Genomic DNA, 27758 nt, shown 5'->3' with positions numbered 1-27758 from the left:
TATATATTCAATTGAGGGAATGAGCATAAAAATAATACAAAATTTGGGATAATCCTGCTAAATCAGTTTTTGGAGGAAAATTGATAGCACTAATTGCCTATGTTAGAAGATAGAATAAAAGTTTTCAAATCAAAGACTTCAACTTCTTCCTTAGTAAATGTAAAAAAGCAGAGCAAATTAAGCACAAAGTAAACAGAATAAAGAAAATAATAAATATTTAAAGAGAAATCAATGAAACAGAAAATAGATTTTTAAAACTCCAGAAAAATCTATGAACCAAAAGCTGGTATTTGGAAAGTCATTAGTAATATAAACAAATTTCTATCTAGATTAATCAGGAAAAAAATAGAGGAAAGACATAAATTACCAATTATCAGAAATGGCAAAAGCAATACACCTACAGACCATACAAATATTAAAGGATGAAGGATGAACTTCATGAAATGTACAAAGACATTATGAATAAATCCAAATGCCACAAATATAGAGAATCCCTGATAAATTTTAGCCACATTAGGAAATGATATAAATAGTTATGTACACAAATAAGAATTGCCTGATGATAACATTTAGGTGGCTGAAATAGGTAAGTTGTATCCTTTAAATTTTATATGCAAATAAGTTTTTCAAGTGTGTGCATTATGGAGGTGCAAGAAAATCATGTTTCAATGACTCTTCAGTTCAGTGGTGAAGTCATAGGTTGTGAGCACAATCAAGGCTTTGAATGCTGATGGATGCATATGGGCTTTAAATCACTAGCCTCATTTATATATACCTCTACCATAGTGGCTTTGTAAAGACAAAATGAAACAATATGTAAGTTTATACATAGCATAATTCTTATAATACAATTTGTTTCTCTTACTTTTATAGGACAATTACAACAGGATAAGTAGATCCTTCCCAATTCCTTCCCTCCATGATTGACTGAAGTATTAGAGAAAAACATCTAAAATTATAATAACATCAGTATAAGGAAAAGAATCCTAACTATGGCCACAACTAGATTCATCAATGTCAGTGCAACATAGAGAGGGCAGGAAATTACCAAAAAAAGGACATCAGATAACTGCAAGTCCAAAGATCCCATGTTAGATATTTCCAGGACTCTGTAAATAAGGGAGATAAAATGTTTGAGCTATGGTTCTGGCTTTGAGCCAGAGACAACTGCTTTATATATCTAGTGTTGGGGGTGAACATTTGTTTGCCCTCAAAATGTATGTATTTGAAGTCCCAACCTCCAATGTAACTATGAGCTTTTATGAAGGTAATTAATGACAAATAAGTTATTAAGGGTAGGGCCTTGATCTGTCTGAATAGTATGATAGAATTAGTGTCCTTGTAAGAAGGGACATGAAAGCATTAATTTTCTCTCTCTCTCTCTTTTTCTCTCTCTCTCTCACTCTGTGTGTGTATGTGTGTGTGTGTGTGCGTGTGTGTGTGTGCATGTGATAAGAAAATACAGAGAGAATATGGTATTCTGCAAGCTGACAGCCCTCACCAAAATGAAATCACAACCACTAGAATTGTGAGAAAATTTTTTTTGTTTAAGTTGCCCAGTCTATAGTATTTTGTTATGATAGCTTGAGTTAAGGTTATCTACACTTCTATGTACACTCCATTAAGTAGATGGTGTCTGGTGAATATAGGTTACATATTGGATAACCTTCTGTAGACTAAAAGCATAAGGTAAACATGAGCTGAAAGGCCCTGCATTTTAGAACAGCACACATGTGTTCATGGAGAGGGTGTGAGGTACATTCAAATTCTGATTAGTCTGATAACATTAAATTCTGCTTCTTCCTTCATCTTTGAGGTTATTAGTGATGCTGAAGTGATCCTCCCTCTAAAGTCTCTGCTTTCTATTGCCTCTGCTACTACAATACACCAGTAGCCAGGGAATCACTGGAAATATTTTGCACATTGAGCAAAACAGTAGAGAAGTGAAATATCATTTCAGTTTTTTCTTCTATGTTTACTTGAATTTCACATGAAACCAAATAATAAATAATAAACCAAATAATGCAGGCATTCATTTTCAAATAATTTTTTAAAAATTAAATCATGCAAGAAACATGGACTGAGAGGCTCAGCTTTTAACAAGACACACTCACTGGAATTTGAGATATGAAATTCAAAGAATTGTATGCCCATCAGAAATCAACCTGGGGATAGAATTCCATCAACCTAATAAGGATCCTTGCCTTTGAAGTGCTCCTTTTGTCTCTTCATGCCTCTTCCTCTGGCACCCTTATTTCATGCACAAAATGATAAGTATATAGGCATGTTGGGTTAGCTTGTACATCTAATAAAATTCCTTCACTTCAAAATGAAGTGTGAAGCTAGTTAAATGCTTTTCATTATTTCCTCACTTACATAATCAAGTTATCCCCCCAAAAATCTTATATCAAACTGCTGTGTGGTTTTTTTTTAAATGACAGCCTATAGATTACCAAGAAAATAGTCTCTAAACTTGCCCTTCATTTTGAAATGTGTTCTCTTCAATGACAATTTATAAGTCCCAAAAGAGAGAAATATAATTTATGTTTGTTAAGATATATAACATGAAATGGCTAAAAAGCAAGTAACTTTCAGCATAGTTAAAAGAAGATATACAACCACGCTATGGAGGTCTGTTAGGCACTGGGGCTGTGTGGCTGTACCATAAGTAACTCCGTTCAAGACTCACCCTTTTCCACTTACCATCTTTGCTTGTAAGAATGACTCACCCATTTACTAGCCCATGCATCATTTTCAATCACAGTACATAGCCAAGTGATTCAGAACCACTTGGTGAATTAAATATCTATCACCTCCACAAAATATGCATTTACCCTTCATTTAATAACACCAACTCATATGTCATTTTCTGGACAGTTTTTCTTACTCCTAGTGCTTCTTGTATTTCAAGCTGCTTAATTGGACTCAGGTGTATTTTGAAAGCCAAAATTCTCAGCAGTCTTTCCATAAAAGCAGATGTACAGAAAAGACAAATGAGAGAGGGAGAGAGAGAGAGAAATGAAAGGAGAGCACTTTCGGCCTATGAATATGAGCCAGTACCTTGCATAAAATTTCAAATTTTTATATTGTGATGAAAATGATAAACGCATCTTGAAGAAAAAATCAAGTGTGCCACTCTAAAACCACAATGAGTTGAACTATTTTGTGATGACCACTAAAAGTCTTAACATATTTTGCAAAGTTATATTTTGTTATGAAGCTTAACAGGAGTTAAGTGGCATTAACTGCCTTTAATGAAAATGTCTTTATACTTTCTCATAAATGGGGGTGGGAGTTTGGATATTTTTAGCCCATATATTCTCAGGTTCATGAAAGACATTCTGATTGTCACTAATAATATTATCAACAAGTGTTTTCTGAGCCTGAAGCAGAAATAGCATTACCTTTCACAATCTCTACAATTGTGAAGATTAAATGAGACAGTGTATGTGACCATGCAAGACACTTAATAAATGTTTAATACATATTGGCTTACTGATTCTTTTCCTCAAAAAGTACACAGTATGTTGGGGTTGTCCAATCAATTTGTGATCTTTTTGATCTTTGTGGGAGAAGAAGTCTTAGTGGTGCTATTGGAGTCCAGCTGGGCAGAGTTATTTGGATCTGATTAGAAAATTATTTCACATAAATTACATTGTGAAGGACATATAAAGTGAGTAAAGTGGAATGAGAAAGTTTTTGCAAAATTGATGGAACAAATTAGAAAATTATTTCACATAAATTACATTGTGAAGGACATATAAAGTGAGTAAAGTGGAATGAGAAAGTTTTTGCAAAATTGATGGAACAAATCATACGGAGGTGAGAGGAAATGCAATCCAGAACACTGGGGGAAAGGTGTTGTGCTGTACTGACTGGCATGGAAAATTTACTCATGTTCACAAGGTACAGATGTTCCTGAGTAATTATGATGGCTCCTTTGTTTATTAATAAAGGTCTCAAAGAAAATCTGATTAAATTAGCTTAAAATTGTAACTATTATTGTTAGTTACTAATTGCGATCCACACTGAAAAAAAAAACCTCTCATTTATAGCAACAAATGTCCATAAATGTTTATTCTCTTATTCAATAATTATTAGCCAATTGAATGTTAAACTACCAGGAAAATGTCTTTTGTGTGTATTTGTAGTTTATAGTATGCTTGCCTTTTTATAAACAATGTTTTATCATTTTTTCAATAGTACAATTCCAATGTGAATACTAAGAACCTCGTAAATTCCATCACCATAAATGAAAAGAACTTGTGATTATTTATGATATTAAGTATTTCCATCAAGTAATTTACTCTTGACTAAATAAACAACATTAACGATAATATAAGAACAATAATACAATAAGTATGTATATATCTGTATATGTCTACCCACTTGTTTTTAAAGTATATTACGCAGTGCCCGTAAATTTTCATAATGCTTATTATACTGTATAATATTAAGTAAGTAATTTTAAGATTCTAGGACTATTTATTTCTCAAATAATGATTATTTTGAAGTTATCAAAATTATATTATTATACTATTATAAAGAAAAAGTGAGAGTATGTTATTTTCTCTAAAGCTTATTTAGGTAGGAAGGAAAGCCCTTCATTAATATTCCAAATATTTAGGTTTGGTATTTAATTTTCCACTTAGAACCCCTGGAGCAATTTAAAAATATATTGAAAACGTATTTATTTCTTAACCTGAAAATAACATTTTCTTAAAGTGTATACTAAGGAGACTGACGGCAAATATGACTGAATTTAAGAGAATTAATAAAAATTAATAACTGGTTATAATTTTGTCTACTCAACATTATTTGGTCCAAAAGGGAGCTTATTACAATGGGTTCTTTCAGTTATTACTTTCAAACCAAAGCTAAGTGAATTCAAACCAAAGTTTGAATGTCACCAGTACACATCACTTTCACAGCCCAAATTGTCAGATTAAAATAATAATGGCAATGCAACTTCTATCTTTTCTTATCCTTAAATCATGTTTCCCAAGTTCATAATGATTGTCATTTTATAGCTAGAGAGCATCACTCAAGATGTTTTGAAAAAAGCAGTTACCCTGTAGATGCTATAATATCAACCAACCTTCTAAAAGTATCCATTAAAAAATGCTGGACAGTAGTTCCTTCTGCATTAAAATAAGAAAGTTCAAAAGTTGGAAGTGTTTTTCACTATGGCTCAGCACATTCTGAGACTCAAATGTTCAATCTTAGGCATTACGTGCAGCAAACCCATAGTGAGAGATGCAAAAGAACAATGAAGGGAGAAATGAGAGCATAATCACCTGCTGATCAGTTCCCCACAGCCTTCAACTTTACATACCCAATTACACAAGTAAAGGGGTACTACATAAGTAATGAGATATATACAAATAAATCCAGAGCTAAAAAGTATTTCTGAAGGACATTCTGTCCTTCCTATCTTCGTTCCTTCCTTCCTTTCTTTCCAGACTTATTTCAGAAATATAACTGTGTCATTGTTCAAGAAACAGAAAAGACTTGAGGGTGATCACAAGGAAGAGTTCCAATGAGAAGTGTGGGGAGAACAGAAAGGCTGGCAGAGCACACTCTGCCTCATCATTGGATCTGTTTAAATAGCTTCTCCCATCTCTATCAAAGTGGTATGAAAGGTTGGTAGTGAGTTCCAATGAGAAGTGTGGGGAGAACAGAAAGGCTGGCAGGGCACACTCTGCCTCATCATTGGATCTGTTTAAATAGCTTCTCCCATCTCTATCAAAGTGGTGTGAAAGGTTGGTAGTCGAGGGTTTTTATCAAGCTCATGCAACTTACCATTTTTCTACTGGGTTAAGGTTGAACTGAAAGTTGCCTTATGTTCTAAAATATTTCTTTTGAAATAGATACACTATTTAATAGTAGTAAATGGTTATACTCTTATGCATGATAGTCACATCATCCTTTTGAAAAATATTAACCTTAAAAACTATTTCTGGGAAGTAAGCAAGATGGCAGCTGAGTAACAGTTCCCAGCACCTGTTCTTAATCAACCGATAGTCTCACACCAAACCGCCTCTAGAAGAGCAATACAAGTCAGGGTAAGTAGCACAGAATATATGATCTCACCAGTATCTCATGAGAACTCCAACAGGTGCCAGTGAGCACAGAACTGTAGACATATAGGGCACAGAGGAAACATGGAGCCCAAAGGTAGTTGGGAGTAAGGTTGATGAGGGACCTCTAGAAAAGCAAAAGAAGTCAGAGTGAGTAGCACAGAATATACGACTGCACCAACATCTCATGAGCACTCCAGCAGATACAAGTGGGCACAGAACTGCAGACTCAGAGGGCACAGAGGAAGCATGGAGTCTAAAGGTAGTAAGGAGTAAGCTTGGTCAAGGAAGCCACAGTGGCTGAGCTCCCCCACCCAGCTTGCTTGACTGTGGCAGGGAACTTACAACCTATGGGACCATACAAACTGTATTACAGAAACCCCCATCAATCAAAAGATACAGTCCTAAGGGTCAGCATAGTCCTGCCACTAGCCACAGCTACATCCTGAAAATCACAGCATGATCTTAAGGCATATGACCAATGAGAAAGTCAGCTAACCCAGAGGACAGCACCTAAGTCTTTGACTTGCACCAGTCCAGAGAGCAGCCTGTGAGTTGCTGTGGGCCAGGAAGATGTGGAGGATATCACGAGACAAGTGGGAAGTGTCTGGTATCTTTATGGTTAAGAGGCTTGCCAGGTTAGCCTTCCCAGGAACTTGCAATTAGAACATTAAGTCTGCTTTTTTGTGCTGAGGCCTCAGCTCAGGGGCCTGAGGAGCCACCCTCCCATTGAACTAAATCTCCAAATCAGACATCTCCTACTGGTTAACTGGTTCAGACTTTAAAAAAAGAAAAAAAGCTGCTTTGGAGAGCAATGAATATATAGACTCTTTTTGTCTTTGTATTTGATTTTTTTGTTTCTTTGTTTTGTGCATTTTCAGTCATTCTTTGTTGTTGTTTTCCTTTTTTAGCAGTCATTATATGTGAGCCATAGCACCCACCTTTTAATTTCCCTTTTTAAGCACATCTTCTCTGTCACTCTCCTATCACCCTCCCTGAATTCTATTTCATTTTTTGTCCAAAATTAGAGTGGTTACCATTTTATTTTTCTGCTCTCTTTATTTCCCCATTCACAATCACTTGTTGTCTTTATTTTTACCAGGTAATTAGATTGCTGGATCATTGTTTTGTTTTTTGTTTTCCTTTTTCTCACATTTTCCTTTCCTTCTCACTATATCTTAAGCTGGATATTTTCTACCTATCTCCTTCCTCTTTCTCATTACTTACTCTTAATAAATCGAGCCACCTCCCCTTCCACCCTTATTATTCCTCAGATTTTTGTACTACTCATTAGTACTATCACTTTTACCTTCTTCCCATTAATACCCTTATTAATGAATGTTTACCTAGTTCATGAAGTATTATTTTGGATCCTTTATTCCTCTAAAGATACTAGAGCAATGACAATGATTGTTCTTAATTAGGGATTACTGAATTCTCATAATGGGTGTGTATATCAACTGTGATTGCTTCTAAGGCTAATCTTCTACTTGTGTGGATCAGGGGACCATGGGCAGTGTCTTGAGCACTGTGAATGACTGTTTGACCACTGATGAGAAAATATACCACAATTTGGCCATAACTCTAAACATCGTTAACATTTCAATTAAAAAACACAGGACATTAAAATCTTAACAATATTAAAAATTGCAAGACAGAAGTGACAAATCACATATAAAGCAAACACAACAGAACAAGGGATGATTTCTCAACAGAAACTCTACAAGCAAGGAGAGCATGGAATGATGTATTCAAACCCTGAAAGAAAATAACCTAGATAACTGTACCCAGCAAAACTATCCTTCAGAATTGAAGGAGAGAGAAAAACCTTCCCTCATAAACAAAATTTAAAGGAATTCATGACAAATAAACTAGAACTCATGACTAGAAACTACAAGATACTTTAAGGAATTCTTCATACAGAAAATAAAGATAAGTGCAACCAAAAAAATAGCAAAGAATAAATACCACTAAATGAGTAAATAAGTAAATGAGGATTAGGAAAGAAGCAAACATCACAAAACAACAAAAAAGACAGTCAGCACTGTATACCTTTCTATAATAACATTAAATGTTAATGGCCTCAATTTTCCAATCAAAAGACATAGACTTATGGGTTGGATAAAAAAAAAAGTCCCAAGCTGTGCACTTTGTAATCTTAGCTGCTTGGGAACTAAGATCAGGAAGATTGTAGTTTGAGACCTACCCAAGCAAATAATTCATGAGATCCCATCTCCAAAAATAACAAAAGCAAAATTGACTGCAAGTTTGAATGAAGCAGTAGAGTACCTGCTTAGCAAACATGAAGCCTTGAGTTCAAACACTAGTTCCACCAAAAAAAAAAAAAAAAAAGTCCTAAGCATTTGTTGTCCACAGAACATCTCACTGAGAAAGCCAAACATTGTTTAGGGTGAAACACTGGAAAAACAATTGTCTCTGCAAATGGTTCCAAAAACCAGGTAGGGGTACCCATACTCACATTTAACAAAACATGCTTTGAACAAAAATTAATCAAAAGAGACAAAGTTCTTTTCATATTAATAAATGGAACAAACTTATCAAGAGGAGATAACAATTGTAACATACATGCACCAAATGGCAACACACTCAGTTTCATTATACATACAGTACTGGACATAGATATACAGATAGACTTTAATGCAATAAGAGTGGGAGGCTTCAATACACCACTCTCATCAACAGATAGGTCATTCAGACAAAAAAAAATCAACAAGTAAACTTCAGGATCAAATGACACTGTAGACCAAATGGACTTAACAGACTTTGAGAGAAAATTTCATCCAATTGCTGCATAATACACAGCAGCCCATAGAACTTTCTCAGCAGCCCAGGGAAATTTCTCCAATGTACATCATATTTAAAGACATAAAACAAGTCTTACCAAATGCTAGAAAATAGAAATAAACCCCTTTATTCTATCAGATCACTATAAATAAAATTAGAAATCAACAGCAAAAGAAACTATAGAAAATATTCAAACACTAGAAACTGAACAAGCCATTGCTGAACCACTAGTAGGTCATTGAAGAGATAATGGGGGAATTAAAACAATTCTTAAAATAAACTTACCAGGCCCTTTGGGGCACAGAAAAGGCAATGCTAAGAGGAAAGTATGTAAGAATGAATACCTACATTAACAAAACAGAGATATCAAATAAATATCCTCACCATGTACCTCAAGTTCTTAGGAAAACCAGAACAAACCAAACTCAAAAATAGTAGGCAGAAAGAAATAAACATTAAGGCAGAAATTAATGAAATGAAGACTAGAAATTACAATAGATCAATGAAACAAAAATATGGTTCTTTGGAAACATAAATATAATTCATAAACCATTAGCCAAGCTAACCAAATGAATGAAGGAGATGAAACAAATTAGTAAAATTAGAGATGAGAATGATGGCATTGCAATAAATGTGAATGAAACTGAGAGGATCTTTAAGGTATGTTTTATGGAACTGAAAAATATAGAAGAAATGGATAAATTTCTAGGTGTATATGACCTATAAAATTTGATCCAAGAAGATAAAAACCACTTAAATAGATCTATAGCAATTAATAATGCTGAAATAATAAAAAATCACCCAAAAATGAAAAGCCCAGGACCAGAGGAATTCACTGCCAAATTCTACTGGACCTTTAAAGAAGAACTAGCACCAATGATCTTCAAATGATTACATAAAATATTAAGAATCTGGAAAACTTCCTAACTCCTCCTATGAATCCAGTATTGCAATGGTACCAAATCCTGATGAAGAAACAACAAAAAATCCAAATTATACACTAATTTCCTTGATGAACATAGAATTAAAAATTCTCAATAAAATATTTGCAAACTGAATTCAACAGCATATTCTAAGGATGTAAGGATGTCTCAACTTATGAAAATCAATAAACATAATACATTGTATAAACAAAATCAAGGACAAAAACCACATGATCACCTCAATAAATGCAACAAAAGCTTTGGATAAAATTCACTGTCATTTCATGATAAAACCTCTGAATAAATTAAGCATAGAAGGTAAGTACCTCAAGCTAATAAAGTCCATATAATATCAAACCTACAGCCTACATCAAATTAAAAAGGCAAAAATGGGAAACATTACATCTAAAGTCAGGGATGAGAAAAGGCTTACCACTCTCCCCAATCTTTTTTTTTTTCCCTGCTCAGCTCCAGACTTACTTCAACTTCTTAAAAAAAACTTTTTATGAAGATATATTCATTACACAGAAGGCGATTCATAATGACAATTCCAATCAGACTTATGTAGTTACCTTAGTTATGTTGCCCCCATTCGATATAGTGCTTCAACTCCTAGCCAAAGCTATAAGGCTAGAAAAAGAAATAAAAGTGATACCAATACAAAAGGAAGAAATCAAATTATCCTTATTTGCAGATAATATGATCTGATACTTAAAAGACCTACAAAATTCATGGAAAAACTCCTGAATGGGATAAACTTTTTCAACAAAGTATCAAGATAGGAAATCATCATACAAAATTCAGTGGCTTTGCCACATATCAATAGTGAACAGGCTAAGAGAGAAATCAGGAAAACAATTCCATTCACCAATTTAACTAAGGAAGTAAAAAACCTCTACTTTGAAAACTAAAAACCCTTGAAGGAAGAAATTGAAGCATACACTAGAAGCAGAAAGACCTCCCATGTTCATGAATTAGCAGAATTAATTTTTTGAAAATGTCTATATTACTGAAAGCAATCTGCAGATTCAAATTCAATCTCCATCCTAATCCCAATATCATTCTTTACAGAAATTAAAAGTCAATCCTAAAATTCATGTGGAAACAGAGAAGACTCTGAATAGCAAATGTAATCCTAAGCAAAAAAAAAAAAAAAAAAACGGAAGAGGTATTTGAACCTCTACTGTTGTTCAAATTATACAACAGGGTCATAGTAACAAAAACAGTACTATTCTGGACTCAAACCCAGTATGATTCTATTCCATTATTGGTGAATGGAATAGAACAGAAGAAGACCCCAAAATAAACTCAGCCACCTGATTTTTGCCAATGAGCCAACAACATATATTGGAGAAAAGACAGCCTCTTCAACAAATTGTGCTGGGAAAACTAGGTATCTGCATGTAGCAGACTGAATGTGGACCCCTATGTCTCAACCTGGTGCAAAAGCAATTCCAAATTCAAAGATCTTCATGAAAGACTAAAGCTTTAAAACTATCATAGGGAAAGCATGTGGAGACATAGGCCAGAAAATAAGAGCAAGAATTAATAAATGGGATTGCCTCAAATTAAAAAGCCACAGCACATCAAAAGAAACAATTACCAGAGTGAAAAGACATCCAACAGAATGGGAGAAAAACTTTGCAAGGTATTCATTAGATAAAGGACTAATATTCAGAATATACAAAGAGCTCAAAAATATTAAACACCAAAAGAACAAATAATCCAATTAATAAATGGACAAATTAATTGACCAAAAGTTCTCAGAAGAAGTACATATGGCTAGTAAATATTTGAAGAAATGTTCAACATCCTTAGTCATAAAGGAAATGCAAATCAAAATGACACTGAGATTCCATCTCACCCCAGTCAGAATGGCTGTCATCAAGAAAGCAAACAACAAATGCTGGCAAAAGAGATGAGAGGGAAAAAAGATACACTGTTGACAGGAATATAAATTTAGTGCAAATGCTATAGAAATCAGTATGGGTGTTCACCAAAAAACTAAAATTACAACACCTTATAACTTTGCTGTACCACTCCTGGGCATGTAACTGAAGGAATATAAGTCAACATACAAGAGCGATACCTCCACATCCATGTTTATTACAGCACTATTCACAATGGCCAATCTATGGAATCAGCCTGGTGGCCCAACAACTGAAGAATGGATAAAGAAAATATACTATGCTTACACAATGGAGTATTATAAAGCCATAAAGAAAAATGAAATTATGGTGTTTGTAGGAAAATGGATAGAAATGGAGATCATGATGAACAAACCAAGACAAGCTCAAAGAGCTGAATTTCATGTTTTCACTCAAATTAAGAATCTAAATCTGAAATAATAATAACAATGGGACATGACTACAAAAGGGGACTGTCTATGGGGCAGGATCAAGCAGATTGGGAGAAGGGGAAAAAAGAGGGTACTGCAGGGTACATATGATTGAAGTACATGTATATGTACATACACATATATACATATACATACATACATATACATATATGAAGACCCACTAAATACTGCTTGTAAAAGGAGGGAAAAGAAAAGGAGATTAGGGAGTATAATATAAGAGCAAAAATATGAAAGTATTTCATACACATCTATGAAAATATCACTACAAAACTCATTTTAACAAATTAATCTATTAAAAAACTAATTCTGGCAAATTATTTATGCAGAAAAAAAAAGAATTGTATCCTTTAGAAGGTATTATGAGTTAACTAATAGCTTATAATTGGAGGAAAAGTCAGTAATAGCTGTAAGATACTCGGGGTCCATTCATACAATGGATGTAAGAACAAAAACCTGTAGAATCTTCTATTTAGGACTTTATCAACTGTGATACAAGCAAAAAACTGTTCACCTATGCTGTAATTGTCCTAGTTGTATTTCTTACTGTCTTCTGACCTTGTATATGCCTCAACCTATTTGAGAATCAATAATCTCAACTTTGTAGTCCAGATAACATGAGCATCTACTTAAGATTTACGCAAATGAAATATTAAGTATGGAACATTTAATATTCTGGTTGACACCATCACTGGAATGATTATGTTGTTTATTACAAATACTCCTTCCAATTTATTTATCAAAGCTAAGAAAATGTGAACCTACAAAGTATAAATCTAAATATAGATTGCCAGTCTTGTCCTGTTTTTATATAGGTACCCACTTCAGTAGTTCTAATGGTAAAACTTAAGTCTTCTTAGTATTATTTACCATACCTCTGTTTCCCCAGGTTTGTAGAAAAATTCATTTTTGTAAGAGTCTAATATGATGGTCAATTTTACATGACAGCTTGGCTAAGCTATTGTGCTCAGTTTTTCATCAAAGATCAAATATCAATAGAAGTGTTGTTAAGATGGAATCAACATTTAAATCAGGAGAGGGAGCAAAGCAAATTACCTCTCTCACAGCATGGGCTTTATCCAATTAGTTGAATGGAAATAACTGACGTTCCCAGGAGAAGAAGGAACTCTGTTTCCAGACTGCCTTTTTTTTTTTTCCCCTTTATTCATTTATTCATATGTACATACATTGTTTGGGTCATTTCTCCCCCCTCCCCCCCACAGCCTTCCCCCTCCCTCCACCCCTGTCACTTCCAGACAGAACCTGTTCTGCACTTTTCTCCAATTTTGTTGAAGAGGAGACATAAGCAATAATAAGAAAGACAGCATTTTTGCTAGTTGAGATAAGGATAGCTATACAGAGAGATTCCTAGCATTGCTTCTATGTGCAAGTGTATTACAACATTAACTGATTCTCCTCTACCTGACCTCTTCACTACATCCCAGTCACTTTCCCATATTGACCTCTGTTGCTTTAAGGTTACTGTATTAGCTCCTCTGCAGTGGGGACATCAAACACTTTCAAGTTTTGGGTGTCCTACCTACACCCATTCCTCCCGTATGTGCTCTCCCCTTAGCATGCAACCCATGTCCAACCACATTGCTATATTTTCCCTAGATCTAAAGTCCGCATATGAGGGAGAACATATGATTTTTGGTCTTCTGAACCTGGCTTTGGATCAGGACCTACATTGACTCTTGTCAGAATTTCTCATCTATGCCACTAACTTGCCTTGCAGATTTTGAACTTATTAGTTCCACAATCACTTTAAAGAATAAACCAATTACTTAGAGTAAATCTTTCTATCCCCATCTCTATGTCTTGATCTATTATGTCCTCTCTCTCACTCTTTCTGTGTCTTTCACACACACACATACAAACACACACACACACATCCTACTGATTCTGTTTCTCTGACAAACACTGACTCATACACTCATGTAACTTTTTCCAAATTGCTTTCACTTGGACCTTAATAATTTAGCAATATTCCTAAAATTATCTATTCATCTTCTTCAAGCTCATTGCCAAAATGTGGAAATCTATGGAACATGGAGCTAAAAGTGATTTTAAATACCAATCTGTTGATTAAAGAAATAAACTCAAGACCAAGTTGTAAAGACTTTTTTAATCCCAACAGGTGTTAATATAACTCAGAATTCCTCATAACATCTCACTTACCTATAAATTCTATAGTTAGTCAGACAACCATGGCCAAATATGGTCATTGTGACAATGCCGGGGAGTCAGTGAGAGAGACAATCATTTTACAGCTGAACTGTAATGCAGTACTTGGTGCTTGGCACATGTATATAGAACGAAAATAGCCTCAAATCTTTAGTACCCAGCACCTACCTGGAGGTATCAATATATTTGCTCTGAACTTTTTTTCTGCTCAGAGGACAAACGTTTCCAAATGCACATTCAAGGGATAGATGATAGTCATCCCATTTTTATATGACCTGAGTAATGCCAACCTCCTTAGGAGTATTAATATTTATCTGGCCTAAAAAATTAACTCCCTGGGGACAATAAAAGACACAGGAGTATAGGATCATGAAATCAAGAATCAATTCATACCCAGACAGTCATATTATTTAGATAATCAAAATATTTTATGCTGCCATAAGAATTTGGGAATCCAAGGTAAAACGTTTCTGAGAAGGACAGAACTCACAGAGTCCACTTTTATGTTGTTCATTTTATTTTTTCACATGTGTCTCACAGAAATATTTTCATTAAATTTACTAGCAAGGGCTTTAATTTTATAGCCCTTCTGTGATTCAAAATAACCAAATAACAGGTCCTTAAGCAACTGTATTGAATTTGAGAAACATAGTTTATTCTCTGTCTAGCCTAAAGGCCTCCTAACTGCTGAAACTCTTGGATTTTCCTTTACATTCTTCTTCATCTCCTCCTATTCCTTCTCCTCCTCTTACTCTTTCTTTTCTTGCTCCTTCTCTTGTTTCTCCTCTCCTCTTCCTCCTGTTCCTCCTTCTTCTTTAATCTCTATTTCTCTGTATATTTGGATTATATATATATATATTTTTTTTATAATTCCAAATGCAAATTAAAAAATGGAAAACCATTCCTTCTATAAATTAAAAAAACTGAATCACAGTTGTTTTCAAGTTCTTTTGAGTGAGATAATACCATATAAAGAGTAAGTCTAGTTAAAGTCCCACAGCATGAATATGTGTGTCCATACTAGCTGAAAAGATTATTTTTCTTGGTTCCACTGCAAAAGTCTTTTGTCCCCTCACATGGTTTTTCCAGATGCAAAACCCTAGAGAACAGATGGAGGAGGTGTTAGAGTAGAAGGAAGCTACAACCTCTTCTTTATAGGGTTCAATAAAAACCACTTAGTACACAGTAAACTCTCATTAGATATGTGCTAAACTGATTAACAATTAGTGAGCTCCATTTGTTATAAGCTCTATATTGTGATTTATTTTGGTACCAATTTCTCATAACCATATTTTTACGGCAAAGTATGTAATATTTGTAATAAAAGGGTAAAAAATGGCAGGTTTCTATGGCTTAGGAAATAAATCATTATATTAAGAGTGAATAGTTTCAAAGTCAAAATAAGTCTAAAAATCAGTGAAAGATATGCCTCTCCTAATTTAATGTCAGGTGATGACATAAATGTCAACTCTGAAAACAAATTACCTGGAATTAAAATATACTCAGAGGCTGTAAAGGGCACTTTAATGAGAAAACCCTGCACATTCATTCTTTCTTATAAGCTAGTATGAAAAATGTCCTTTTTAGAAGACACTAGTGATACAGCTTTTCATTTGTGGTTAATTACTCTTCATCTGGCAAAATTCCCAAGAGATGTTTTTATCTGAAAAGAAAATTTTGATTTGAACAAAAACAATTAGATGGTCTATAACTTATACTAAAATAAACAGGTTAGGAAAAGCACTAACCAGAAAAATTTTGTTTCACCTAGGAACATTTCAATAATTTCCACGTGGGAAGAGTTTAAATATGGGTCAATTTTCAAGGCAAGGTCAGGAAAGAGATCTCTGTACTAGATGGTAAGACTCTTGATGTTGGGCCCTTAGCTTGCTTCACCACCAGTCATCAGTGACTAGTATTTTATATGTGCCCACTGTAGGCTCTGATTCACTGTTTCTGGATTGAAGTCACAAGATAACACTCTTGTCTTTTTCTTCTATTATAATCTGACCTTTCTAAATTGTGAATCCAACAATTTCACATCTTTTTTGGGGGAGGTACCAGGGAATAAACTCAGGACTTTGTGAGGCAGGGCACTACTGCTTGAGCCATGACTCCAGCCCTTTGTGTTAATGATTATTTTGGAGACAGACTCTTACTTTTTGCCCAGGCTGGTGTGGACCACAATACTCTTGTTTGACACTTTCTGTGGTAGCTTGGTGTGGATCCAACTTACTTTCAATTGAGGTGGGGTCTTGCATATGTGTTGCCCAAGCTGGCCTAGAACCTGTATCCTCCAGATCTTAGTTTTCCAAGTAGCTAAGATTATAGATGTAACTTGTATGGGCACCCAGCAAAGTATACCTTTTTTAGAAGTGACAACATGGACTTAAAAAGACACAAATGTTCAGTTGTTATAAATTTTATGATGAGGTACATGCTTATACATTTTTCATTGGGAATTTGCATTAAGTTATGGCTTCTTTTTTGGTTAGAAATTTATTAGGTATAATAAATACAGATTTATTAGATGAATTTGACAAGTGCTAAATTTGAAGAAAAGATGAAGAATTTTTTGCCAGTTGGACTTTTACATAAGTGTTGGTGAAATACTTTGCACAAAATGGAAGTTTTATAGTGAAAATATTAAAATGATTTTCTGGCTATTCATTTAATGCCCTCTAATAAATTTTAAATTGTTCCAAGTTCATTGATGGTGAAAACAGGATATCTGCTTGCAGAAAACTGAAACCAGATCCATGTCTTTCACTTAAAGTAATTAAGTACCAATTTAAAGTGATTAAGGGCCTTAATACAAGATCTGAAACTTTGAATAGGGCAGGAAAAAGCAGGGCATACACTGTAACAAATAAGCATAGGCTTCCTAAATAGAACTTCCTTAATAGAACTGAAATGGCTTACAAAGGATTGACAAATGGGAATACATGAAACTAAAAAGCTCCTGCAATACAAAAGAAATGGTCACCAGATGGAAGAGTCAGCCCACAGAATGGAAGAAAATCTTTGCCATCTTTACATCTGACAAGGGATTAATAACCAGACTATATAGGGAACTCATGAAACTGAACTCCCCCAAAATCAATGACCAATGAAGAAATGGGCAAATGATCTGAACAGAACTTTTCCAAATGGCCAAAAAAACATATGAGGAAATGTTCAACATCCCTGGCTGTAAAGGAATGACCATAATCAAGAACATAAACAACAACAAACATTGGTGAGGATGTGGGAAAAAAGGAACCCTTATACAGTGCTGGTGGGAATGTATATTAGTACAACTACCATGGAAAACTGTGTGGAGGCTTCTCAAAAAATTAAAAAAAGAACTGCTGTATGATCCAACAATACCACTCCTAGGATACATCTGAAGGAATGTAAGTCTGGTTACAATAAAGGCACCTGCACACCCATGTTTATTGCAGTATTATTCACAATAAGTAAGCTATGGAAATAGCCAGGATGCCCCACAACTGATGAGTGGATTAAGAAATACAGGATTTATATATAATGGAATTTTATTTAGCCATAAAGAAGAATGAAATTTTGTCATTTGCAGGTAAATGGATGGAACTGGAGAACACCATCTTAAGTGAAATCAGGTAGGTTCAGAAAGCCAAAGGCTGCATGTTTTCTCTCATATGTGGAATATAGAACTAACACAAATACAAGCAATATTATGAAAACAGGTCACACTAAAGGGAGGTCACTGATGGGCAAAGGAGGGTAAAAGAAGGAAGTTAAGAAGGTGAATATGGTTGATATACTTTCTATCCAAGAATGAACACAGAAATTTAAACCTCTTGAAATCACCATAAGATGGGAACTAAGGTAAAAAGGAGAAAAATAGAAGGCATAAACCAATTCGAGTTATAATACATACATATGTGGAAATATCACAGTAAAACACACTGTGTTTTAATAAAACAAACAAAAATTTCCTTTTTTTCAAAAATGGGGAAAAGGAAGATAAAATAGGTCCTGCTTAGGGTATTTGTACCAGTGGGAAGGGGAGGACATAAGATAAGGGTATTAGAAGGGTGAATGTGGTAGAAATACTACGCAATCATTCATGAAAATGGAAAAATGAGACCCATTGAAACTGTTCCAGGAATGGGGGGGATAAAGGAGAATGATGGAGGAGATGATACAATGTAAGAACTTTTGTAAATGCCACAATGTACCCCCAATAATATGATAAAATCAATCAATCAATCAATAAGTTGTGTAGAATTTGCTAACAATAAAATAATTTGAGGCTTGACTCATTAGGTTTGATAACCACCATGTGGCTCCTTATCTTGAATAGAGTTTCCCCTTATCCTCAGGATTAAGGTATATTTATAAATCTCTTTCTAATCACTCCAAATTTTAATATCTTATATGGTTTGGTAAGCATTAAGTAATAAAATTTAGACTTACATAGCATTTAGCATTTAAGGGACAATAGGTATTAGAACTGCCATGTCCACTCACCATTCCTGTCCAGCCTGACACCTCTCCCCTGAGACTGGCAGCAGCCTTCTTACTAGGCAACTCACATCATTCTAGACATCACTTACCTTCTTGAAACTTGTTTTCAATTCTGCAACCAGAGAAATCTTCTCAAAGTAAAATTCTCATCACCTTACATCTTAACCTAAAATCCTTTACTGGAGTCCCATTGCTCTTAGGGTAAACTCAGATTTAGTGTGGCCTGCAAGTTCTCACAAGGATGAGGTCACATCATCTCTCTCAAAGCAGCTACTTAAAGCTTTTTAACTCCTCACATACCCCAAGGTCTCTCTCCAACAAGACATTTGCATGGATATTTCCTATGCCTAGCACACATTAACCTTTTTTGACTTATTAACTCCTACTCATCCTTCCCTTTTAACTCCCAAATTAAGTAAAATTTTTATTGCTTATTTTTTTAATTATCCAAGTAAAGATTTCATTGTGATATTTCCATACATGCATATAATGTACCTGGATCACATTCACTCCCTGTACTACACTTTCTTATCCCTTCTTCTCCTTGTCCCCTTCCACATCCCAAAGTCATCCTTTTCTTTTCATGTCCTTCCTTACCTCCTGGACTGCACATATGAGAAACACTGTGATAGTTGTCTTTGTGAGACTGTCCTCTTTCATTTAACATGATGATCTCCAGTTCCATCCATTTTGCAGCAAACACCACAATTTCATTCTTCCTTATGGGTCAATACAACACCCAGCTATTCAGGAGGTGGAGGTGGAGGTTAGGTGGATTGCAGTCTGAGGGCAGCCCAACCAAAAGTGTGAGACTCCATTTGAAAAACTAATGCAGAAAAAGCTGGGGTTGTGGCTCAAGTGGTAGAGCACAAGACCCTTATTTCAAACCCCCTGGAAAACAGAAAAACATTTCCACTGTGTGTATATCTTTATCCAGTCATCTACTGGCACCTAGGCTGATTCTGCAACATGGCTATTGTGAATAGTGCAATGATAAACATGGGTGTGCATATATCTTTATTGTAAGCTGACTTTGACATTTTCTAGGTATATGCCCAGAAGTGGTTGATGGAGTTGATCATATGAAAGTTCTATTTTTACTTTTTTTAAGGAACTGTCATACTGATTTTTATAGTGGCTGGAATAATTACGTTCCTATAGCAGTATATAAGGGTTCTTTCTTCCCTACACTCTGTTGTATTTGTTTTCTTGATGATAACCATTTTGATTGGGATGAAATGGAATTTTTCTTATTGTTTGAGGTTCTTATTTGTGTGTTGGGGGAGCAGGTGATGCTTGACTTTGATCTCAGGGCTTCATACTTTCCAGGCAGGTGCTCTGCCACTTGAGCTACACCCCCAGCAAATTTTTATGTCAGAAGTTTTTTTGGTAAATGTTTTTGCCTGGGGCCAGCCTCAGAAATTGATCTTCCTACCTGTGCGTCCCACAAAGCTGGAGCTACAGATGTGCATCATTATGACCTGCATATTGGTCAAGATATGGTCTCACTAACTTTTTGCCAAGGCTGGTTTCAAACTGCACTCCTCTTGACCTCCACCTTCCAGCTAGCCTGAATTACAGGTATGCACCACCATACACAGCTCAATGTAGTTTTGATTTCTATAAAATTTTCATTTTACAGCTTTCATAGTCCTATGTATCTCTTTTGTATCATTTCTACTCTCTTTTGTGTGTACATATACATGCACAGATATACATATTACACACAGAATCATACATGTGCATTCATTCACATTGTAGTATATATTATCAATATCGCTCCATATATCATCTATCTGTCTACCTAGCTATACCCTATTCTTTTGCAGTACTGAATTTGAACTCAGGGCCTACACCTTGGGCCACTCTACCAGCAGTTTTTTGTGAAGGGTTTTTTCTTTTTTTCCTTTATTGTTGGGATGGGTGGGGTTACATTGTGGCATTTACACAGGTTCTTACAATATATCGAATATATTATCCTTGAACTCACCTCCTTAAGCATTCTCCTTCATCCCTACCTCCCCCGATTCCTGGAGTAGTTTTAACAGGTATCATTTTTGCATTTACATACTTGTGTACACATTTTATTGCACCATATTCACCCTCTTACCCCTTTCCCCAACACCTCCCCCTTCCCACTAGTGCCAGCCTTCCACCCCTGGGCAGGGCTTGTTCTGCCCTCCTGTTCTCCAATTTTGTAGGAGAGCAAAGAAAAAAAAGATAAAATGAAAAACATGACATTTTAGCTTGAGATAAAGGTAGCTATGCAGGGAGTTTCCTTGTGACATTTCCATGTATATATGTATTATAACCCCAATTGGTTTATCTCCTCTAATTTTCTTCATCCTACCTTAGTCCCTTTTTTTTGGTAGTTTCAGTCAGTTTAAGATTTCTGTATTCATTCTCGTATAGTGGGTTTATCAACCCTGTTCAAGTTATTAGTTTCCCTACCTTTTCGTGTGTGACCTTCCCTTAGTGTGACCAACGTTTCACAATATTGCTGCATTTGTATTAGGTCTATATTTCACAAATGAGAAAGAACATGCAACTTTGGTCATCTCAGCCTGGCTAACTTCACTTAAGATGATGTTCTCTAGTTCTATCCATTTACCTGCGAATGACAAAATTTATTCTTCTTTGTGGCTGATAAAATTCCATTGTATTTGAGATAGGGTCTCACCAACTATTTTCCCAGGGTGGCTTCAAACCATGATCCTCCTGATCTCTGCCTCCTACATAGCTAGGATTATGGGAGCGAGCCACTGGTACCCAGCTATATCCTAGTTTTTGGTATATACTACGTCCCAACAAATATGTTATATCAACTACATGAAAAAATTGCAACTAATTTCACAGCAGGAATAGATAGCCAAATGTAAGGACTCTAATATCAGAACACAGAGTAAACATCATTATTCTAAAATCTTACAAAATAAAGCTCTCAGATAAAAAACACATTCCTCTAGTTTATTTCCATGATCGTTTTATGATAATTAATTTTTATAATGAACAGAGCTAAACTATGATTTTTTTTGGAGGGAGATTTTATGTACATATATATCTATATCTTGATGGATGAAGAGAGAGAGAGATAATAGATTATAGATAGATAGATAGATAGATAAATTTATAATGGTAGTGATGGAACCCAGAGCTACTTCCTCAGAACACGATTATATTTTTAATTCCATCGGTATGAATATTCATTGCTGCTTAGAAAATGACAATATATATAAATCTAGCTCAAATACTTTGGGTAATGAAAATATATTACTATTCTTTCGATTTGTGAACTTTTTTACAGTATTGCAACACAAATTTTAAATTTGATATTCTTAATATTAAATTTGATATTCTTAGCTAAGGTTTATGCCACAGTTTCATGAAATTCTATTTTTAGTGTCTTAATACAAATTCTGTAAATGTAAACAGAATTAAACCACTTTCCAGTATCAGTTTTTCTCTTAGGACTCAGTCAAGCATGCATCCTACATGTATTAATGTGCATCATTAGGAATTCTGGTTACAGGTGTGTTTTCCTGTTGTTGTTTTAAACTCCTTAAAATGAATTAAAGAACAAATTTCACAAATTGGCACTATGACAACAAAGTGATTAATAACTGTAAATACCAGTAAGTTTCTCATAAAGGCATTAATACATAGCTAAAAATTCCCTCTAGATCTCTGTCCACTTCCCTTGAGTTATTTGAACAATAGGGTGAATAAACATTGGGTCATTTTCAGATTAAAAAATGTATCTGACCACAATGCATTAAAACTAGAAATCAACAATAAAAACAGAGGTAAAAAACATGCAAACAATTGGAAGCTGAACAATACATTGCTCAATGATCAGTGGGTCATTGATGAAATAAAAGAGGAAATTAAAGTTCCTGGAAGTTAATAAAAGTGAAAACATGACCTACCAGAACCTATGGGGCACAGCAAAGGCACTCCTAAGAGGAAAGTTTATAGCCATGAATGCATATATTAAAAGGACAGAAAGATCTCAAAGCAATGACCTAATACTACAGCTCCAACTCCTAGAAAAACAAGAACAAGTAAATCCTAAAACAAGCAGAAGGAAAGAAATAATTAAAATAAGGGTTGAAATCAATGAATTAGAGTCCAAAAAAACCATACAAAGAATCAATGAAGCAAAAAGCTCGTTCTTTGAAAAAATAAATAAGATTGACAGACACCTGGCAAACCTGAATAAAATAGGAGAGAAAAAACCCAAATCAGTACAATCAGAAATGCAAAAGGGGAGATAACAATAAAAACCACAGAAATCCAGGAAATCATCAGAGACTACTTTGAAAGCCTATACTCTAATAAATGTGAAAATCTTGAAGAAATGGACAGATTTCTAGAAACTTACAACCACCCAAAACTGAACCAAGAGGATATTAATCACCTGAACAGATCTATAACACAAAAGAAAATTGAAGCAGCAATCCAGAGCCTCCCAAAAAAGAAAAGTCCAGGACCTGATGGGATTCTCTGCTGAATTCTATTAGACATTTAAACAAGAATTAATACCAACTCTCCTTAAACTGTTCTAGAAATAGAAAGGGAAGGAACACTGCCTAACTCATTTTATGAAGATAATATTACTCTCATCCTAAAATCAGGCAAAGACACCTTCAAAAAGGAGAACTACAGGCCAATTTCCTTAGTGAATATTGATGCAAATATCCTTAATAAAATAATGGCAAACCGAATCCAATAACACATCAGAAAGATCACTGACCATGACTAAGTTGGCTTTATCCCAGGGATGCAGGGGTGGTTCAACATACACAAATCTATAAATGTAATACAACACATCAATAGAAGCAAAGACAAAAACCACTTGATCATCTCAATAGATGCAGAAAAAGCCTTTGACAAGATCCAACACCACTTTATGATAAAAGCTCTAAGAAAACTAGGAATAGAAAGAATGTACCTCAACATTGTAAAGGCTATATATGACAAACCTATAGCCAACATCATACATAATGGTGAAAAACTGAAACTATTTCTCCTAAAATCAGGAATGAGATAAGGGTGCCCACTATCCCCACTCCTATTCAACACAGTACTGGAATTTCTAGCCAAGGCAATTAGGCAAGAAGAAGAAATAAAAGGAATACAAATAGGTAAAGAAACTGTCAAAATATCCTTATTTTGCAGACAATATGATCCAATACCTTAAAGACCCAAAAAACTCTACCCCAAAACTCTGAGACGCTATAAACAGCTACAGTAAGGTGGCAGGATACAAAATCAACTTACAAAAATCATTAGCTTTTCTATACACCAACAACGAACAAACTGAGAAGGAATATATGGAAACAATTCCATTCACAGTAGTCTCAAAAAAAATCAAATACCTAGGAGTAAATTTAACAAAGGATGTGAATGACCTCTATAAGGAGAATTACAAACTCCTGAAGAAAGATATCAAGGAAGACTAGAGAAGATGGAAAGCTCTCCCATGCTCATGGATTGGTAGAATCAACATAGTAAAAATGTCTATACTACTGAAAGCAATCTACATGTTTAATGCAATTCCCATCAAAATCCCAATGACTTTCATCACAGAGACTGAAAAATCTACCTAAAGTTCATTTGGAAACACAAGAGACCATCAAATAGGCAAGGCAATACTCAGCAAAAAGAGCAATGCTGGAGGTATCACAATACCTTACTTCAAACTATATTACAAAGCAATAGCAATAAAAACAGCATGGTACTGGCACAAAAACAGACATGAAGACCAGTGGAACAGAATAGAGGACCCAGATATGAAGCCACACAACTATACCCACCTCATTTTTGACGAAGGTGCCAAAAATATACGATGGAGAAAAGACAACCTCTTCAACAAATGTTGCTGGGAAAAGTGGTTATCCATCTGCAAGAAACTGAAACTAGATCCATGTCTATCACCCTGTACTAATATCAACTCAAAATGGATCAAGGACCTAAATATCAGACCTGAAACTCTGAAGTTACCATAGGAAAGAGCAGGAAACACTCTGGAACAAATAGGTATAGGCAAAGACTTCCTCAATAGAACCCCAGCAGCCCAGCAACTACTAAAAGGATGAATAAATGGGACTCCATAAAATTAAAAGGCTTCTGCACAACAAAAGAAATGGTCTCTAAACTGAAGAGACCACCCATAGAGTGGGAGAAAATATTTGCCAGCTATACATCAGAAAAGGGACTGATAACCAGAATACACAGGGAACTTAAGAAACTAAACTCTCCTAAAATAAATGAACCAATTAAGAAATGGGCAACTGAACTAAACAGAACTTTCTCAAAAGAAGAAATTCAAATAGCCAAAAAACACATGGAAAAATGTTCACCATCTCTAGCCATAAAGGAAATGCAAATCAAAACCTCACTAAGATTCCACCTCACCTGTTAGAATAGCCATCATCAAAAACAACACCACCAATAGGTGTTGTCGAGGATGTGGGGAAAAAGGAATCCTAGTCCACTGCTGGTGGGAATCCAAAGCTGGTGCAACCACTCTGGAAAAAAATTTGGAGACTTATTAAAAATCTAAACATAGACCTGCCATATGATCCAGAAATCCCACTCTTGGGGATATACCCAAAGGAATGCAACACAGGTTACTCCAGAGGCACCTGCACACCCATGTTTATTGCAGCACTATTCACAATAGTCAAGTTATGGAAACAACCAAGATGCCCCACTACTGACGAATGGATGAAGATAATGTGGTACTTGTACACAATGGAATTTTACTCAGACATGAAGAAGAATGCAATCTTTATCATTTGCAGGTAAATGGATGGAACTGGAGAGCATTTTTCTGAGCAAGGTCAGCCAGGCTCAGAAGACCAAAAATAGTATGTTCTCCCTCATATGAGGACTTTAGATCTAGAGCAAATACAGCAATGTGGTTGGACTTGGATCACATGACAAGGATACAGCACATACCGGAAGTATGGGGATAGGTAGAAAACCCAAAACATGAAAGCATTAGATGTCCCCACTCCAGAGGAACTAATACAAAGTGACAGAGGTTAACATGAGACAGGGATCAGGAACCAGTGCAAAGATCAGTTAGAGATGAATCAACATGGGCTGCAACACATAGGTACACGAAAGCAATGTTAGGAATCTCTCTGTATAGCTGTCCTTAACTCAACTAGCAAGAACACTGTCTTCTTTGTTATGCTTGTGTCTTTTCTTCAACAAAATTAGTGATAAGGGAAGAACAGGACAGGCCTGAAAGTGAGGGGGGGAGAGGGGGAGAGAGTAGGGGAGGGGGAGAGGGTGGGGGAGGGGGGAGGGTGGAAAAATGACCCAAAAAATGTATGCACATGTGAATAAATGAATTAAAAAATGTAGGTGATAAGTTTGACTAGCAAATATGTAGTAATTTTAAAATCCTATTAGTATTCCTATAGAATAGCTTAAGAAATAAAATTGATTACATTCAGGTCAAAACAACAAAATCATACAGAACGTATTGTCTGACATAAATGTCCTGGGGATATTAAACAAGTCATATTTGTAAGTGAAAAAAAGCAACTTACAAAAAAGGTATGTGCACCAGTTTGGATCTTGAATGACCCCAAAGGTCTTGATGTTGAAGGCTTGATCCAAACCCAAGGCACTACTGAGAGATGGTGGAATTTTGGGGGCCCAGGGGAAGAAAGTTAGGTCATTGGGTGATAAGCCATTGAAGGAGAAATTGGTTTCCTGGCTCCTCTTGCCTCTCTTTTGAATTCCTGGCCACCGTGAAGAGTGTCTTCCTTCACCACACACTCCCACCATGAGGTATTGCGTTGTCACGTACACAAAGACAACAGCCAAACTGAACAAGGACTGCAGCCTAGGAAACCATGAGCCAAAATAAACCTTTTTCCTTTGTAAGTGGATTATCTCATTTTCTCAGTAACAGCAAATTAATGCAGGATGTATATGTTTATTTTGTTCTCATTTCTTTCTTTTATTTTTTTCTTTTTTGAATATTTTGAATATATTGTTCAGGTGGTCAGTAACTCATGGGCTCAAGAGATCCTCCCACTTTAACCTTCCCAATAGCTGGGACTAAAGTTGTGATCCCCTATGCCTCAGTCAAATTCATTTCTTTTACAAAGAAATTCTATCATTTTCCTTATAAATACTCTTCTAAACATATAACATACATACTTTTTTAAAGTACACAACGTGAATTGATCAAGCTGTCTGCCAGACGTGCAGGAAAAATAAGTCACAGGACCATAACTACTGTCAAAGAACGGGGCTGAAGAAGTTGGAGTCATTTTCTTAATTTCTTGTTCTCATGTACTGTTAAAGCATATATACCAGTCATATATTCCATTTAAATTAAGTCCATTTTAAGTTAAACAAAGAGAAAACTAAAATGAATTGTATGATAATACCCAGTTTGTTGTTCTATTATTATTAGAAACATAACTTGAAACATGAAGCAAACTTCATGTTTTTCCTTTGAAAATTTAAGCCCACATTGCTTTGTGCTACTTTTAATGGAAGCAGAAAATATCTGGACTTATCACATCTTATAACAGCCTTTTGTGTCAAATGATAGAGACTCCGAGTTTGAAGTGACCAAGAGATCAAGGTCTAAATCCCTCATTTTTGAGCAGAAGCATTTAAGCTTGAAGAGTATTACCAATTTAGCTATTACTTCTCTCTGCCTAGTCATTAACAGGATCTACTTTTATTCCTTCCTCATATGTTATATTTTTCTAACTGTTCCCATCTTCATCTCCCTAATGGTTTTGTTATTCAGTTTCAATAGGTTATAGAACTTCAGGATTCAAAAAAACAGTTAAAAAGCATCATACATTTAAAAACTCACCTTAAATTCCTATTCCCATCCACCCAGTCTCTCTCCATGCATGTAGGAAATCACATTTC

General features: G+C 35.1%; 1 protein-coding gene across 18 annotated transcripts in view; it reads right to left on the bottom strand.

The window, feature by feature from the left end:
* Positions 1–27758, bottom strand: part of Marchf1 (membrane associated ring-CH-type finger 1) — an 814712-nt gene that overhangs the window by 567975 nt on the left and 218979 nt on the right. Inside the window, exon 2 of one of the 18 annotated variants that reach the window (XM_074055055.1) lies at positions 6094–6207. The exons of the other annotated variants lie outside the window; for them this stretch is intronic. The gene's annotated coding sequence lies outside the window, so the exon portion shown is untranslated. The remainder of the gene's footprint in view (positions 1–6093; positions 6208–27758) is intronic. 18 annotated transcript variants of the gene reach the window in all.

This window comes from Castor canadensis, chromosome 14, assembly GCF_047511655.1.
Source record: "Castor canadensis chromosome 14, mCasCan1.hap1v2, whole genome shotgun sequence".
Classification (NCBI taxonomy): Eukaryota; Metazoa; Chordata; class Mammalia; order Rodentia; family Castoridae; genus Castor; species Castor canadensis.
This window is presented reverse-complemented; position numbering and strand designations above follow the sequence as displayed.